Genomic DNA, 18,875 nt, shown 5'->3' with positions numbered 1-18,875 from the left:
GCCGCTCCAGCGCTAATTGCTTCCCGTAAAAATATTAATAACAGCCGCAAAAAATGCACAGTGCTGCCTTCTCTTTATATAGGAACTGACAGCCTGCGAGACGCAGCCTCTTCTTCCTCATGTCACTTAAGTGAATGGAAAATATTTGGAGGGGGGAAGGGTGTTACCTTTATTATTCCCAAATTTCAAAAAAGCAGACAAACATTATTAATTGGGTTTTTTGGGGGTGGGGGTGAGGAAGGATTTTTAAAAGTCCAAGCCCTTGCTTGAAAAGTTTCAGCAGAGAGCAGAATTTTATAGAGAGTTATAAACTCTGGGTAAAGGGGGATGTTATAAATGGAAGCGCTGACACAACCTTAACTATAGCGTGTAAACGGCCATGCTATAATATCCATTAAGCAGAAAGAAAAATAAGATGGCTGATCAATAATTTATACAAAGAGTACCAACTGCAGACATAATAACTGTAATGTTTGCAAAGCAATCTCTCGCTCTCCAGGCTTAGCAGTAAACTAGCGGGGCTGTTAATTTCCAACTCCTACAGGTAAGAGTACAAACAAATTACTTAAACTTGTATTTTGCTCGATATTTTGCATGCCTCGGTAGGATAAAATACAATTTAATTACGATGCAACTTGGGCTGATTGAGGAGCCTCTCCCTCCCTCCCCCTTTCCTCCTGCCCGTCCGTCTGCTCCTCCGAGGGGACATCTTGGGCAAAGCTCCGCCCGAGAGACAGGAACAGGTCGCTTGGACGGGCGTTGTAAACGGGTCGACTTTTGGGTCACTGTAGTTCGACTTTTGGGTCACTGTGGTTCTTCGGAGAGTTTTTCACACACGGAAACAAAACGAAGCCATTTAACTTCAAAAGAAAGTTACAAGGTTTTTCAGTGCCACGAGCTGAAACACAATACCCCCACCGGCCCGATAAGCATCAGCTGTCAGAGGACAATGCGCTGGCTTTCCATGCATCAGGCTACCGGAAAAAAAAATCTGCTTTAGGAAAACCAGTGCTTCTTCTACTGTCGTAAACGAGAGTAGGCAAGCAACTGATCTCTTCATTGGCATTGGGAGCGTTATCTCCCTTTTCTGTCTACTGTATTTATGTAGCAAAACAGAAGAACAAAGTCTGAAAGTTGCTAAGTAGACTCTTGTAACGTGCCCAGGTTGTTTTTTTGTTTTGGTTTGGTTTTTTTTTTTTTGGTTTTTTTTTTTGCATGTCTCTTGCAATAGTACCAAAGAGATCACTTCTTTGTGAAATATCAACAGATAAATGTGTCAGTGGAGGACTTTTTTTTTTAATCCTCCACCATGCCAGCCTAGACAAAAAACAAAAAAAAAGTTAGGTTTCCAGCCGCACAAAAATAAGCCCATATTTAATGTAGCATGCACAGCTCTGCGACAGCTTTCAGCTGTCCTTCTTTGGGACGTCATGGGTGTTTTGTGTAGTGAAAACAAAGAAGTAAAGCAAGAGTCACCTTATTTCTGAGCCGTGAGCTGGGATGCAGGGAGGCTACTCTGCTCTGCGGGGTAATGCTTAACACACACATACAAAAAAAAAAAAAAAGGCGGCTGTAATTGCCTGCATTGCTCGTACTTGCTTACCAGTGACCTCTCCCAGTTCAGCTTCAATAAAGTAAAATAGCATAAATGACAACTGTCTGTACAGTCCGCACAGAGACGGAGTCCTTTATATGGAAGTAATAGTTGCCCCGCCCCGGCTGCCTCAGCCCGGCTGGAGTATCGCAGTGTGGAGTATTGCAGTGTGGAACATCGCAGTGTGGTATATCGCAGTGTGGTTTATCGCAGTGTGGTATATCGCAGTGTGGAGCATCGCTGCTCGGAGAGCCGGAGCAGAAAGCGCAGCGCCCACTAGTGCCTGTGAGCGGGGGGGCAGCGCTCCCTCCGCGCTCCCTGCGCGTCCCTCCGCTCCCCGCGCAGAAACGTCCTCCAGGGCAAGGAAATGTGCGCGGGACTGCGGAATGTGGGACGGACAAAAGGAGGTTTAAGCCCATCTGTGGCTAAGTGAGGGTTTGTTTCTTTATTTTCTAAGGTTAGAAAAAGCAGAGATGGAAAAGTTGTCTTTCCCCTGCTGCTCCCCATCTGTCCGAGGAAGTGTGTGAATGGGGCGAGTGTTCCATACATCTTCACACTCACAGTGAAGGGAATTGGAAGGGCTGCCCGGCTGTAAAGCCTTGATGGGAAACACGAATGACAGCAGACACATTTCTAAGCTTTGGATGCCCTGCCCAAACGCTTGAAAAGTACAGAAGATTTGGGAGATATTTCAATTCGACCCTGTTCCTTTCTCAGGTGTTTTGGGGTTGTGTTTTGGGGGATTTGTTTATTGGTTTATATGCATGAGAGACTGTTACTGGGCAGTATTGAGATTTTCTTGGAGGTTGTCTGATCCCCTTCATGTGGAGATGAACTTTCCAAGGAAGGCAACAAACAACCCTCTGGAAAAAAGATACCAAGTAGATAAGCTCAAAATAAACTTCCACAATGGCAGTGAATGTCTCTTGCATTTACTTATTGTTTGTTGTGGATTGGGCTACTGGTTAATGTTCCCAGTCAGATCCAAGCACTTAAAATGGTGTCCAGCATAGTATAATTTCCTGTGCAGGGTTCCCAAAGCTGTAAGAGGCAGCTTTGGAATATATCACACACACTGGAGCACAAATAGGTAATGATGAACTAGACCTGTCTTCTTCTAACTCTGTCTTTAAAAGCTTTCAGTAAACCATTGGTTTACATTGTATAAATGTTTTAAGATACTAAGACGTTGTTTAGCAGAGAAGGAAAACTCCAAATATGTTCTCAAGCACCTTGGGCTCGAGGTCTAAAATCATCTGGTGGATAATAAAAGACAGTTCAGGATTAACATTTATCCATTCTCTATTTGACACTCACACCTTTCCCTTATTTGTGCTGTGCATTCTTCATCAATAGTAAGAACCAAAATGTACACCTAAATAGTTCCTTATGCCAAAAATTTGTTACACAAACCCATTAATATGGAAGGTACTAAATACCAAACTATTTGAAAATAATTTGCAGCAATTCATGATTTTATCAATTTTCTCATTTCCAAAAAAGAAAAAAAAAAACCCCACTTATTTTAATACAGGATAACACTTGGCATGGATATAAAACACTTTATAAAGTTCCTGTGTCTTTATGGCAAGCTAAAAGGGGGTTGTAGGGTCAAAATAAGTTTCCTTGTAATATGCACAAATTGATTGTGGATAATGGCAAAAGACTTTTATTAAGACTGTTTGAGTTCACTGTTGTCTGTTCCTCTTCACTGCTCTGTGATTCACTGCAACTGAAATTTATTAATATGAATACTTGGTTTTAAGCTTATGTATATAAGTCTTTATACCAAGTAAATTCTTGGAATATTTATCCAATAAAGTACTTATAAAGTTAGCAGTTCCTGAATACATTCATAGCTTTAGGTGCAGCTGTAGTTCTATAGGCAGAGACTTAACTTTGGAAAGCAAGAAGCTGAGTCACAAAAGAGTAAAAAAAAAGAAAACCACATTTTATCCTCATACTTTGGAAAGGAAAGGAAAATTTTACAGAAAAACAGTGAATACAGTTGAGTAATAAACAAATTTAAGAAAATCATAAACATCTAGAAGGAGGTGAATCACAATAATTAATTTTATCCACACAAAATACTTTTTAGTCAAAAGAATATACTAGCAAGTTGGTTTTATTAAAATTTGTTCTTCTAAACATGTGAATGTAAACTTAAGATGTAAATTTCAAAACAAGAAAAATGAGCTACCACCATCTAAATTGCTTTCATCTAGCCGGTTAGAAAGAGTTTTAATTGTTGTGCTTTTGCTTAATTACACCCTTCTATCTGATGATCAGTCTCAGGCAGTTGAGAATTATTCTGTTTTCACACGTGAAGAGGAAAAGGCCAACTTAGATCCACAACAAAACTTGGGTTCCACACTCGTACTGTCAATTGACTCATGACTTAGTAGGTGCCAAAATCCCTTAGTAAGCTCACATTGACACAATTCACCAAGTGGGTAGGTTTCCACTGTCGGCCATACTGATGGAGGCACAAATCTCAGAGCTGCTGGGGGTTTTCTGAAGAGACAATCCATGCCTAAACACAAGAAGTCGTGGCTTGGGCTCGCCACATTTGCACAAGTGGACCTTCAAGGAAGGTTAAGCTGAAATGAGGCTGTGTGCTTCTGCGTCCATATTTGCATTCTGTGGTACAGCTAATAACCAGTTGGGCAGGTCATTTCCAGGGTGGGAAACCAGTTTTCACACATCCAGCTTCTACTGTTCCCACAGGACAAGAGAACTTGAGCCAGGTTTCCTGCATGGCAGCAATGAACGTGAGCAGTCGAATGTGAGGTCTGCAATAATTAAGGATTCCCTGGCTCTTCCTTGGAAAATTTAGACCAGTTGACAAATACACTACTACCCGGAGGAAGACTTTCTTACTTCTCAAGGAAAATGTGTCATGTTACTGAGAAAGGATTTTAAGGGCTGAATTCAACCATACCTGCTGTGGGGCTGTACCATGTCTTCACTGTCAATATAATGGAGTACCCCTTGCTGAAAATGAAGGTCTTTTGTTCTCTGCTGGTGAAGTTGTCCTCTTTTGAAAGTGGGACCCCTAAGTAGTTTAGATACTTCTAAAATATTGTTCTTCTGTGGCTTTTACTTTCTGTTGTAATCTGTGCTATCTACAACCATATTCAAAACAAACATTTTCTTAACAGCTCTAAGTTTTATTTTTTCCTATCAAGCTAAAACAATCACAAGGAAAATAATGCATATAGAAGTAACTATAATTGAGAAAGTGTTTTCTTGAATGTTTTCTTTCCTACTGATATAAACTTAGAATTCAGCATACAGTTTACAAGTAAGAGCTGACAGCCGAATACTTTTAAATACTGTGCTGTGTAATGGCTGCAGTAAACACAGTTTTGGAAGCTAGGTTTATGCTAGCAAATTAAACTTGCCTGGGAATGTTCCTATGCAATAAAGCCAACTAGCACATACGCCTCTTTGTAAATTTCTGCTGTTCAAAACAGGATAGTAGCAGTAGTAGCCTTCCAGCTGGGAAGGGTCTCGGATGTGCAGCCTCCCTCTCCTTCAAACTGCAACCAGGAATTGGGGTTTGGGATGCTTAAAGTGTACCAAGGGCAATTCAAACAGTTTTACAGTGTAGACCATCATGTTCTATGAAACATTCCTGGCACTAGTGCAAATGTAGCTTCAACTGTTTTATATTACAGTAAATGTCTTAAAACATATATTCACATTGGACATTTTTATAGGTACAAGCTCTCGATCTTGCAATATTTACATGAGTAACATTCCTATTGACTTCTAGAAATGAAATCTTAAAAAAAAAAAAGATTCCTTCATTAGTTAAGAATCCAGCTTTGGCTTATAATTAGAGAAGAAAAAGGAAGTAAAATTATAACACAGGAGGAGCTTGCTAAAATGCTCCCTAAAACAGTTTTCCAATGACGTTAAAGTATTACACACGAATACGAGTCCTGCTTAATTAATTTAGCAGCCTAGACTAGAGATTCAGGTTTTTGTGTTCCCATGCTTTTGTGCTGGGTATTTGAAGCTGAAAATGTAAACATGAATGCGTTTTCTATAAGAGCTTCTAGAAAAATGTTAGGGAAGGCAGGGCACATTCCTTGCTGGGTTTTGTGTTAGATTCTTTACACTCAATGTCAGTCCCAGAAACCAGCCTGGGAAGTTAGAGTCTTCTTGCAACAGGTTGTGTCCTGTTAAATTTATAAGGCTATTTGTAACTTTTATTGATAGGAACACCATAAAAAAGCATTATGCAAATATTCGTGTGTTTTCCCCCCAGTTAATATGAACTAACACAGTATTGGCCTGTTTGGGAGTCTCATAAATGCAATGTCTTATGCTTCTTTTTACGGCGGTAGCTTGTTTTGAATAGTCAGACATATATAAAATGACAGAGGAAAGATTATTCTTTAGAATTTTCACTTTACCATTTACAAATCAATGATGTTTGCATCTGTCTTAACACATTTGTGAAGTGGCCTGTAAAGGAAGACGGTGTTACAGATTGAGCTGGAAAACAGTCTTGAGAAGAAAAGTATTGCTAGTTTTATTCAGAACCAGTAGATACTAAGAATGATATACTTGACACTTCATAAATAATAGCACACCAAAAAACTCAGGAAGAAAATTACTTTTTGACTCAGTCTTGCAGTCAATTGTTATTTTTCCCTGAAATAAAAATTTCAGGGTCAGTTTTGATAATGTAACCCTAAAAAGAAGAATAAAATCTTACTTTCTTCCACTTGAACAGCTTTCAGATAGCAATTACTAATTGGAGGTCTGTTAGAAAGATTTATTTGGGAAATTGTTGACTTTCTTCCTACAGCTTGTTTTCCCACAGACAATGTTTTTAGTACTCATCTCAGAAACATTTTTTAATGACAGATGCCTTAATTACTCATGGAAAGAAAAAGCCCCTAAATTTATGCTCTTTAATTTGTCTCAGCACTCATTGACCTCTCATGTAAATTCTAGCAATCTTCAGTTCATTGCCTGGCTTCTTGGGAGAGACTGTAATAATGCAGAAAGAAACATTATTTCTTGCTGTTGAGTAACAGTACAAAACTTGGTTAATTAAAAAACCTAGGCAAGCAAGGTCCTTGTGTCTGTGAGAAGTCTGAGCTCTTTTTAAGGCTCAGTTATTTCTCTGATAACCAGCGATTATCTTTTTTGCAGAAGCAATTCCAATAAGACAAAGGTGCCCTCTGTAGGGGACAGGCTGTAAATGATGATGGGGAGCTGGAGTTTAATATTTGCAGAATGTGACAGAAAAGAGTAACTTCCTAGCAGTTTGGCTCTCTGAGAGGCACTACAGATTAAATATTATGTACAAATGAAACAGTGCAAGAAAAAAATAACAAAACCCCTACACTTTAAAGTAAAGCAGAAAACAGTACTCTCCACTGCAGATATCAACTAATAGGTTTGCAATAAGCTTCCCCAAAGATAAATGTGTAGCACAGTGAAAACTGCACTGCAAGAATCTCCTGAATAAAAGGAAATATGAATTTCAGTCAAAAGAACTTCATAAAAATAATAAAATTCCAAAAGCAACATGCTTGAAAGGTCTCTGTAGGATGTACTAAAAAGTTTACCACAAAGCAGATTCATTAACCATCCCAAGCGACTCACGTATTGCTTGCTAAGGAATTGCCTTTGTTAGCATGCCCACAGACACACATTAACTGGTGAGCAGAATCTCTAGTGGCTATTTGCAATTATTTTGGGAATTCTTCCCTCAATTTATAATGGCAGCTAATGCCAGCCCAGAGAGAGGCAGGGAATTCAACACTAGATGTAGTTCATTGCTCATTATTAATTTTTTTAGGCCTCATTTTTAAAATCCATGAGGATGACCTGCAGTTCTTGTTATCTTGATTTTCTCTGTCTCCTTTTCTTTTTACATTATTTTTAATTTATGTATACCCATATTGTTGGAGTAACCATCTCATTGCATTTAGTACCCTTCACTACTATGTAATAAACTGCAGCATGGAGTGGGCAAACCCCTTAGAAATATTATTTATCCTCCAAATGACTTTACTGGAGAGTCAAAGAAGCAGAATGTAGTTCTAGTAGTTAGTGTTCATTATATGTTGGTTACTACAATGTACCTGACTAAACCATGGTTTAGAAATCAAAGATCAGTGTTGTAAATGTGCAGTCTATTTTACTATAGACTCTAAATATACAGCCTGCTTCTAAACATGACTGTAAAAGGAAGGGTGGGCTTGGGTCACCGGTAGGAAAGTTAAGGATAATAAATTTTAAAAGTTAAGGATTGGCAAAGGTGTTTGAGATTTTTTTTTTCTGGTCTAGATCATCAGTAAGGGTCCATTTTCCTAGTTCACAACATTAAACCTGACTGCCTTCCAGAAGCAGGATTGAAGGAAAGGGAGAATGTAAACCTATGACATTGCCTTTCCTAATCACAGGTTCTGGTCAAAGAGAGTTTGTTCCTTTTTTTGCCCACTGTAGGAAATGCTTGTATGAGAGATCATCCCATATTTGAACCATGTAAACATCAGATTAATGCTGTCTTTTGTTTTAACTATTATCTAAATCAGTAAACTCTTTTCCTTCAATCCGTCAAATAGTGTTGAACCTCTCAGTCTCATTGAAGAGAAGTAATTTCACTATGCTACTTTTTGATCTTCAGGGCATGCCTCCAAGTCTATTTACATAAATAAATGTACAGGGAATGACTGAGATTATGGAGCTTTGTGGGCTTTTGATGTGCCCTCTTCACATCCTGTTGCTTACCCTGTGAATCAGATCTGACACTTAGCAGGGTATTCACTTTACCTTCTCTCACAGCCAAAATTAATGCAACCTAGAGGACAAAAGTAGGGATCCTAACTCAATGGGGAATGCTTGTAGATGCTGCCATTCTGTGTGAATGTCCTTCACAGGTCAAATGACATTCTTTTCCCCTGACATAAAGAACATTTATGCTGTAAAATCCCTGGAGTAAACACTGCCTTACTCTGCTTAATTGTTGCATCTTTAATGGAAGGCCATGGTTATATTTGAATACCTGTCCTGAAGTCTGAAAGTTACCTCAGGGTAGGTCTCCTAAAAGTCTTTCTTGGCACTATCCAACCCTTTAACTAAACATAGGACAAATATCCAAGGGTATCTTTTCCTTTTACTAGACATCTTGCCTGTCTCTAAACATGCAAGCTGGAACCTTCTAGTTTATTTTATTGAACCTTCCTGGTCCTTTTTAAAGACTGTATTTGCAGTTGCAAAGGTATTGTATCTTTTGGAAGGTATGTAATAGATGTGAAAGGCATTGCTTTTCAAGAATTGTTTGGAGTTTTTTCCCCATAAGTTTTCTTCTTTTAGATTTTTCTTTACTACTAGAGGCTGCCAGTTATTCTTTGGCAGCTGCTTCCAGACAGTACTCACACAATCTATCTTTAGATGGTTTATGTGTCAGAGATAGGAGCCTGGTCTCCTTATGTAGTCAGTGAAGAGAAGTATGCATATTCAGTGCAGAGGTTTGGAACACCTAAATGACAACCTCTAAGCTGGTACTGTAAGAAACGTCCTAGGTGATCTGAGACAGGCCTCTATCACAAATGGAACTAAAAATATGTCAAATTCTTCTTTCACTTAAAGTATCCAATTTATTCTAATATTTAATAGTCCTTTCTTAATTTCATCACTTACCATTTCCTTTGTATGCATTTTTGGCCTTTATCATGCCATCTTTTACTTGTTGTGATTAAGGTAACATTTTAAATGCTTTCTCAATGACCAATTTTTTTCTGTTTTTAAACAGTCATAACCAACTTTGACTTGGAAATAACTATGGTAAGTCTAAACACATGATTTCTTATTTTCTGATGTCTTCTTCTTCTTCTTTTCTTTTTTTTCCCTATTTTCCTTTTTTTCTTGCTTCTCATTAGCCAAATTCAGCTTATTACCTATTCCTGGAATTGGTTTGACCCTTTCTTTCCAGTTTAAGGTCATACAAACTGTAAAAGTTGTATGAAAAAAACCTGTTGTATGTGAAAAAAACTTGTTGTATGTAAAAAAAAAAAACCTGTTGTATGTAAAAATTGTGTAAAGTCTAAAATATCTGGTTTTTTTTTTAATCTTTCATTTGTATAGTTTTTCTAATTTTACTCAAATGTCCACAGCTTTGATACCTCTACCCCCAGTACTTTTCCTGAATGGCTGCCAACTGGCTCTGTTGTCTGGCATTATATTCCTTGGCCCCAGTCCTGAAAAATTTATACACTAGAGTAATTCTACACATGAGAGCAGGCCCACTGACTGTTGATGCATAACATTATTCCGGAGTGCATGCATTTTCAGTGCTTGGATAATTGGTTTGATTTTACTGGTCAATCATTGAAAACTATTTGTAATGGAATTTTACTCGATTCTAGAATTTTTTTTAATGCTCTCTGTAAGTTGCCACAAGTTTTGTACACTCACATGGACTTGGACATTGATTAGGTAGTCTTAATTATTAAATCTACTCTTTCTTTCTTTCTTTCCTATTCATGATGATGATGCCCACAAACATATTAGAGTCTACATGAACTGAATATATTACAGTTTTTCACATGTACACAGAGTTAGATTTTTTTTTTTTTTTGGCTGCTGTTGAGTAAATAAACAGTGGTTGATTCTCATAGCCTGCTCCCATCCCATAACCCATTCCTATGATAAAAAATGAGCTATCGGGTCAAACCTCGGAGACTTTTATTGCAACATCCATAACTAACCATATAAATGTGTCTGTGATATATTTATTAATTTAAAAGAAGTTCAGCCTTTAGTTAATTTACTACGAGCTTCTAATGGCTTCTGATTGCATCACTGCTGGAATGCCTTCTTTCCTGACTAGCAACAGAAGATCACGAGTATGTAGGCCAACAAGTGTTACAGAGAAATTGCTATACAATTATTTCTCTGCCTCTATGTCCATCTTTTTATTATTGAAGTCCTAGCTAGTAGCCAAACCGGTTTCTTGATCCTTTTTCTAATTTAAACAAAACACATCCAAGTGTACCAGGGCTTGAATCCCTAGCTGCTATGAATATCCAGGCTTCTCCTGAGTAAACCAAGCAATGTCACTTTTTGACAGCTAAGAAACTGGTCAAATAGGTACGAAAGCCAGGTTACTATTCCCTGTCTGATGTTCAATATTGGTTTAAACTTCTTTTCCTTTTGCATTTGATGAACATCTTGCATCCACTTTGCGTCCATAATAGAGTGTGCCTTCTTAAACTGTAACCATCTTTAAACCTGAGTACTCTTTTGGGCCTCTGTTTTCACTCTTTGAAGGATGTCTTGTCAATCTATCAGTAATATTTATTTTTCCCTTTGGAATCTTTTCCTAGTGTTGTCCATTTCCTCCCAAAGGTTCAACAGTTTGAGGGTAAGCAGTATACTTATCCAGACAAAATAGGAACAAAATTGTATGTGGTGAAGCCTACTTAGTGTAAGCTTCTTTGAGCAGTTTGAGCTATCTCTGAGATTTCTCTCAATATAGTTTTTCTCAGATGTTTAAGACCTGTACATATTACAGCAATTTGCTGATCTCACAGATATATATGCGCCGCCCCTTGTGAAACCTTAAATAAAATAATTTTTTTACCTCAAATTAACATTCAGCTTCAGTTGCAGTGTCACAGAACGACTAAACTTTGGTGCCTAGCACATTTGTCCATAAACTTGGTTTTAGTATGTGAGTAGCTTTAATAATTTCCATGCTGAATAGGGGGAGCCTTCAAGCAATATAGTACCAGAACTCTTTCAGGTTCACAAGTGTATTGTTTCAGAGAATTCTTAGCACTCTATTTTGAGTTGTAACCACCAACCTTTTGTAGTGGTATTGAGCACACACAGAAATCATTAAAGTCAAAGTGGTGAATATTTGGTAATAGAAAATAGTAATTTGATTTCAGCTTACATAGATGTGGTCTTGAAATATTGATTTATTAGATTCAATAAATGGATCTGAACAGGTCCTTATCTACCTTTTTTGATGCATTTATCAAAAAGCAATAGAAATTCTATAGTTACTGAACTTTTGTAATGCAATTACATATTTGTGTTACATCATTTAAATACTTCTGTCAGGGTTTGAGTTTGAAGTTATAAGAATTAAATAGAATTATATTCTTTGTTACTCTCTTGAGATTAAGAAAAGTCATCTCCTTATGATGAGAAATGTTTGCTGACTGAGTCAGGGCTTTCATATTTCTGGTCCTTTCATTCATATTTCTAGAGTCAGAATAATCCAGTATTGTATTTAATCAGAATTACCTAATTCATTGGGGTTTTCTCTTTCTCTGATGTTTTTGCCTACCAGCATGTAACCTTTTGTCATAAGAGTTAAAAGAAGATTTGTTTTGGTTTAGCTGGTTTGTAGGGGGTTTTTGGCTAAAGCTCTTTTTTTCTAGTTTTTTGGGGGGGTTGGAATTTTTTTTGTGGATAGTATTGACCTTTTTTGGAAGTACGGTTGACTCATTCTAAGGAAGAAGAGTTTAAGGGAAAAATTGTTGACCTAATCTTCTATTTATCAAACAGAATTTCTCTGCTTTTGTTAGTTGTGTATACTTACTGATGTATTGTATCACACTGGAAATTATTTTTGCTATGAAGAGCAGTACAAGCTGTCTCCAGTTGTTAAGTCAGTGAGGTCACTGTTTCACAATATCCTACCCAGTTTCCTTATTTCTATTATTCAGAAAGGCTTTTCCTTTCTGCCTTCACAGATTTCATTAAGAACATTTATCTGTTTCATCAGGGAAGAGAGTCAAATACTTCTAGTTTTTCTGTTGTGATTTTATATCCTGCCTCTTTGTTATTTGTCAGCTTCTTGTTTGTAACTTGTCCTGAAGTCCTGATGGGGTGGGATTAGTTTTTGGTTTTCAGATATTACATATAAAGCTGTGCTTGAGATAAGGAAATGCTATTAATTATTCCCTTTAAAGAATCCCCCCATCTCTTCTGTTTCAACAATGAGAATTTTCCTCCTTTACATTTGGTTGTCTCATTTTAAACATTGCTTGGTTAAAAATACTGAATGCTTTCGCAGTTTATTGTACCATGCCATGAATTCCTTAGCTTTTCAATTATTGTTTACTTATTTAGGCACCACATTTCCATCTCTGCTGTGAGCATACTAAAACCCAGTTGTGACAGATGAACTGAATCACACTGAGTCTGTGCCCTTCCCTTTTTTCTTTCATTTGAGCTTCCCTTGTATGATAATGCATTAGTGTCAGCCTATTCTTAGGGCCATGCTGGAATTCCTTATACTGCCATTTTTTTTTTTCAGCTCTGCACTGTTGATCTCTGTCACTTCCTAAGCAGAGAGTATCTTTGTTTTATTTTTAGTTTGGCAGAGCACTGGTTGTGGTCACCCCTGTCCCCTGCTGCCTGGCATGCTGGTGCATCACAGCCACACATGACCTGTCTTCAGAAAATGCAATGTGGTCAAAATTTTCCTTTTGTGTCTGAAAAATTTGTCCCTTTTTTTCTTGTGAAAATTCGGAGAGCAGTATGTCAGACAGCAAGTTGTCATTTTGGTTGATGATTCCTCATCTCAGTTTTCCCCTTGCACTGTCTTTTCCATGTTTCTTGCTTTGTAACTCAATGTTGAAGCCATTCATCCCAAAGAAACAAGCTGTATTCTGTCAGTAACAGCTTGGAAGCAGCTGCACAGTCATCTTTGTCTTCAGTGCCCTCTTCCTTTACTGGAACATTAGGCTGTTCAACACAAGTTTGTTCAGCATTATGGTTTGGAATCTGATGTATGTGGCACACTGCTCTGTATGTTTTCAAATGCTTAGTGGGGTTTTTTTCTGTCTGTTGTAATAAATACTGCTACTCTTCTTGCTTACTTATCATCCCTGCTCTGTTCACTGGTGAAATATTAATTCTTTTGTTCCAGTTATTCCATGTGTCTGCTGTAAAATGCATTTCCTGCAGTTGCTCTTGGTGTCCAGACTACTGGAATACAGTGGTTTATGTCAAGTCTGCTTAATTTCAGTCCTATCTAGAAGAGACTGGCCACACCCTCACTAAGCAGCATTTGATCATGGGTCTCCTCTGAGGCTCATGTACTTTCTTCTGCACACCACAGATAAAATTTTTAGTTTTTAGGGAGGTATTTCAGTTTAAAAAGGCACTAAGTAATGTAAGAACTGTGCTGCAATTCATGCATTATCTAAAGTTGTTTTGGGTGCCCTAAAGCACAACATGGAATATATGGCAGTATTTGAGAGTGCAAAGCTCTTTAGGAGAATGACAGAAGACATCAAAACAGATACAGACCAATCTCAGGTATCTCTTGGAATCACTACTGCTGCAATACTATCCAGAACTACACTGATATTTTTGCTTTGGAGTTAAATAGTCAATTAGCCCTGGCTAACAGGAAACCACCCATCCAGATGCCTGATTATTCCCACAACTCACTGGTATGGGGGTGGACAAAAATAGTAAGAACAGGAATGATAAAACTCATGGGTCAAGATAAAGGCAGGGACATCATTTTACAATTACAGTAATGGGGAAAACAGACTAATCTGGGAAAATTATTTTATTGCCCATTAGAATAAAAAAATGTAACCATTAATTTCAATAGTGGGAAACAAGATCAACATTAACACAATACCTTTCCTACTCCCTTTCCCAACCTCAACTTCACTCCCCAGGAAACAAGGGGGGATGATCAGTACGTAAGAGTCCTGCCTCCTCACACTTTCCCCTGTGCTGGCAAGGGCTCCTCAGAGGCTGTGATTCCTTCAGGAACAACCATCTGAACAGACCACTCTGGTGTCTTCCGCAGGCTGCAGTGGGAATATCTCCTCTTCTAACCGTGGTGTTCTTCTGATGTTTCTCACTCCTTTTTTCCTCTCTATCTGTCTAGTGTTTTCTGCCCTTTTTGGAATACGATTTCACGATATGTTACCAAATTGGCTGATGGGCTCAGGTTTGGGAAATTCGACACAGACATCATGGGAGATTCCCACTCTTCTAGAGCACAGATTACCCAAAAAGGATACTCCACAAGATCTAAAGTGTCATTATATACTTGTCCTTTGGCAATGGAATTAAGCCCAACTTCCACGTAAATAGAGGGCGGTCTTTGAAGACCTCCAGAAAAAAAATTTGCACATTTTGCTTACCTAATTGTAACATTATAAGCATAATTAGTTGAGTAGCACATGACTGCTGAGAAAGTAATATCTCTGCAAATTTTACATTTTTTCTGGAAGTGCAGAAAATCACATTTCTGATGTACAGCCACTTTAATCACTCAGAAAGCAATATGTAGTCATATTAGGACATTACTTGAGCATATACTTGCCAAAACTCTTGCTAAATATTCCAGAAGTTGTCTATATACTAAGACCTTTTCTCATTTCTTTTTATGGTATAACAGATGTTCGGTGATATCTGGCCTCCAAGACAAACTGCAGCTCTCAGTCTCCAGTTTCCATTATCTTGTTCCCAACAGAGCCGTGGGACCATAGAGAATATCCTCTTCAGGAAACCTCAGGAAGAAAGGTTTTCTGTGTCTGCTCCATGCCCCAGTTTTGAATTTCTAATTTCAGCAAGCTCAATGTCCACATTTTCTAGAATCAAAACCAAAAGCATAGTCCAGTCTCCAGGTTAGAACACCTAAGTGAAGACATCAATAAGTAAAATGCTATATATAATCTAAAATGTCTGCATGGCACATAAAGCATTTGACTGTGTCATTCCAAAGAGTCAGAAGGATAGCAAGTGGGATACCCTGTTGGAGCTGAACTAACCCCTTATGCCTGTCTTTCACAGCCAAATCCTGCTCTCTACCTCTGCTGACTATAAAGGGAGTTTAGCTGCCTGGTACATAATATTATTGTTCAGTTTACAGACCTGTGACCTACTAGTGTGTTTAGGATACTTGCTTGTACATGACACAAGATCTATGAGAACTCATGACATCCCTGTGCAGAATAATAAAATGGTTTGGCTTGGAAGGGACCTTGAAAATCATCTAGTTCCAGTTCCCCCTGCTATGGGCAGGGACACCTTCCACTAGACCAGGTTGCTCAAGGCCCCATCTGGCCTGGCCTTAGAAAGGCCAGGAGAGCTAAACCACAGCATTCAACATTACACTTTCCATTGGCATTCAAACTACTGCTGCTCTCTCCCCTTGTCTGTATAGTTACCTACTGAGAGATGCCTATTTTTAAGTGTCTTCCTTTCAGACTACATCTTACCACTGAAGAAAGGAAGAGACAGTAGAAAACCTCTCAAAATGGCTTTCAAGTGTTATTTCCACACCATTTCCAAATTTTCAAGGCAGCAGGTCAGCCACCAGTCCCAGATGTCTCTGTTGATTCATTAATGGCAGTAACAACAGTAATTGCTACTCAGAACTATGAATAGGTTTTTGCTGAAGAAATTCTATAGCTGCCTCACATTAATATGGGAGTTAAAATGAAAAATTTACAATGTTTAGCTCAAACCTGCTATGACTTTTTACCTTTATTGTTATAATTTTTATAAAGTAACAAGCACACTATATAGTGTATGAAGAGTTTAAGCCTTTTCTCATAGAGTGACTTTTAGAGTATAATTGATTCTAAAGAAACAAACAATCTGGAAGTATATATAATACAGCTTTTAAGCACTTGATTGTATAAAAAAAATCCATTTCACATTATATGACCTCATTTTGAAACCCAATAGCTAAAGAAAGTATGTTATGAATTTCCAATACAAGAGAAATTGTAGTTTACGATCCATAGTGTGTGAGATGTGTACTTGCATTTTAACTATAGTGTTATATATTTGTATAATTTTAAATACAAAAGCCTTATGATTGCTTTGGTTTTGTATTTGAGTGACTAGAATTGCATAACCTTTACAACTATAAATTAGATAGTCTCCTGCCTCTGATGCAAGTTAATATTTAACTAGTTACTGCTGGGCTTAAGCACAGGAGAAATTTTAAAAAAACTTTTACTTTGCTTTTACATTATTTATGAAGAAAAAAATGCAGAAATTTGTGCCTTTTTACATTTTGTTTAGACAAATATGAAGAATGAAAATGTTCTAGAAAGAAATCTGCATTCATCCACCTAGATTCTCTAAACTTTGAATTGTTATAGATTTTCTTAGAAAGTCTTTTTCATCCTCCAGTTCGCCACTTTCCCTCTGTCTCTGTTTTCTCTTACCTTGTTGTTTTTGTCAAAATCATATTGCCTGTCCTATATCCCTTTTGTTGGAGTTGGGACCTTCTACATTATACCTGCATGTACAACTGCTCCATCCTAGTCTTTAGTTTCTTTCCCTTCCACTAGATCAGTGGGACTTTTCTATTCTGTCAGCTGGCAAAGTATTTCATGCAGGTTCAGCAAGTGTCACATATCCTACACAAATGGTGTTGCAGTTTCCATCTTGGACTTGGATGCAGCTAGCCCAGGAGCAACTGCAAATCTTTATATCTCAGTCCAGTCTTAGCAAACCAAAAGCAGAAGGCAGCAAACTGAAGACATTCACCCAGGAAAAATTGTCAAGCATGCTGACAGAGTACAATGGCTAGATTTATAGTGTTTTTCTCATGTGGCTCTGAGATAGGCTGTTTGGGTACAAGTGTACTCTCTGGTTTACATAAACAAACTCTGGGGCAAGGTTAGGGGCAAAAGGTTGGACCCATGTTAGTCATGGGTGCAGAAAAGCCTCCCAGCATGTGCTTGCCAGCAGTGTAAAAAGGCTGTGACATACTCAACTAATCTGATGTCTTCCCTTGTGGGGACTTGTGGCTGGTCTTAGCGGGCCAGTACAGCAAGAGAGACGTCCAGGATTGCAGAGCACAAGGTCAGGTGGGATCTGCAGGCAACTGCAGCTTTGAACTGAGCACACACCCCCTTAGGGATACTCTAAGCCTGCCGTGGGGATGTGGGGGGCCCGGTCACAGCACACACTGGTTTCAGTCTTCTCCTTCGCAGGGTCAAATAAAGATAAAACTAAGAAATCTGGTGAAGAAAAGGGTGGGGAGAGAAAGCTAATAGGGCTAGAGGATATGAAACTAATTGGAAGAGGGAGTTATTTGTTCCATTTGAACTACCTTGATCAAAGAAGAATTCATGTGAGTTTTGGGTAAGGTTTATAGCAGGGTTGGTTTTTTTCTCTTTTCTTTTTTTCTTTTTCAAAACCTCCTTTGCTTATCTGAAGTATTAACTTTCCATTTCCGCTGCTGAAGCAGATGTTTTGCTTGTCGCAGACATTAAGGCACTCTTAATGCGCAGTTACTGAATTCTTTCCTAAAAGAGCATTTTAAATTTGACAATGTTTCTTACATTTTTAAAGCAGTGACCTCATTTTGAAAAGATTTTTTTCCAATACATATGTCACCACTGGAAAAATACTAATCTGCAAAACTTAGTATAAAATGTCTCCATTTATTAAACATCTACTATACAGATTTCAGCTGTCACAAAAGCCAGTCGTGCATTCTTGTGAGTCCTGGCATTCTGAAAAGGGGTTTGTTTCAAGCAGGAAATATATTTTCATTGTGATTTCACTAAAATAAATATTGAAACAAACTCCAACAGTTAAAAATGTCTTTGCAAATCATACCCTTAATGACTAGAAAGAATTACTATGCCAACACAAAGATTAACTCAGTAAACTCTGTTAAGACTAATTCTCCTTATGTCCAGACCTATCACCTGTTAGATGCTATAGTGTCCACTTTTAACATTAGTGTTTCTTAAAGAAACTGTTATCTAAAAATAGCAGAATAAAAGATGAGTATTGAAACACAAATTAGAGAGCCAAATCCTTCTTGTTCTTCCATTCATCTTCATTTAATTTGTAAATGCATACATTTGATTAATCTTTTTTTTTTTTGCTTTCACAAGTTTAATCTGCCATTATACTTTGATCTTTTAAATTATTTTTTGTGGCAGTTTAGAAAGAGTTACAAGGAAAAAAAGCTGTGTTTTCTGAAGGGACCACCAATACAATACATTTTTAAAAAATGTTCATAAGTTAATCAGAGGCATTCTTAATGAGGATATCTATTACAAAACACAAGGGAGATTGGAAAGCCAAAACAGAGGAGAACTGGGTGTTATAATGTGGCAATCATTATATCTAGACAGTATATTTTTAAGATAAGCATATCAAGGAATTGTTTGCATTCTTCAGTTGCTGATGCCATCTTCCAGTCTGCCTGCTCAAGGCTTTTTTTTGTTTGTTTGTTCTATCCTCTTTTCTTCTCATCACACAAGCTGGAGTTCATTTGAATCTTTCT

At 37.8% G+C, this 18,875-nt stretch overlaps 1 long non-coding RNA gene across 1 annotated transcript in view; it reads left to right on the top strand.

The window, feature by feature from the left end:
* Positions 1-15,087, top strand: part of LOC115947874 — a 17,686-nt gene extending 2,599 nt beyond the window's left edge. Inside the window, exons 2-3 of the long non-coding RNA XR_004081733.1 lie at positions 9,378-9,409; positions 15,009-15,087. This is a non-coding gene — a long non-coding RNA (uncharacterized LOC115947874). The remainder of the gene's footprint in view (positions 1-9,377; positions 9,410-15,008) is intronic.
* Positions 15,088-18,875: the final 3,788 nt, after the last annotated feature.

The sequence above is a fragment of the Geospiza fortis genome, unplaced genomic scaffold, assembly GCF_000277835.1.
Source record: "Geospiza fortis unplaced genomic scaffold, GeoFor_1.0 scaffold45, whole genome shotgun sequence".
In the NCBI taxonomy this organism is placed as follows: domain Eukaryota; kingdom Metazoa; phylum Chordata; class Aves; order Passeriformes; family Thraupidae; genus Geospiza; species Geospiza fortis.
This window is presented reverse-complemented; position numbering and strand designations above follow the sequence as displayed.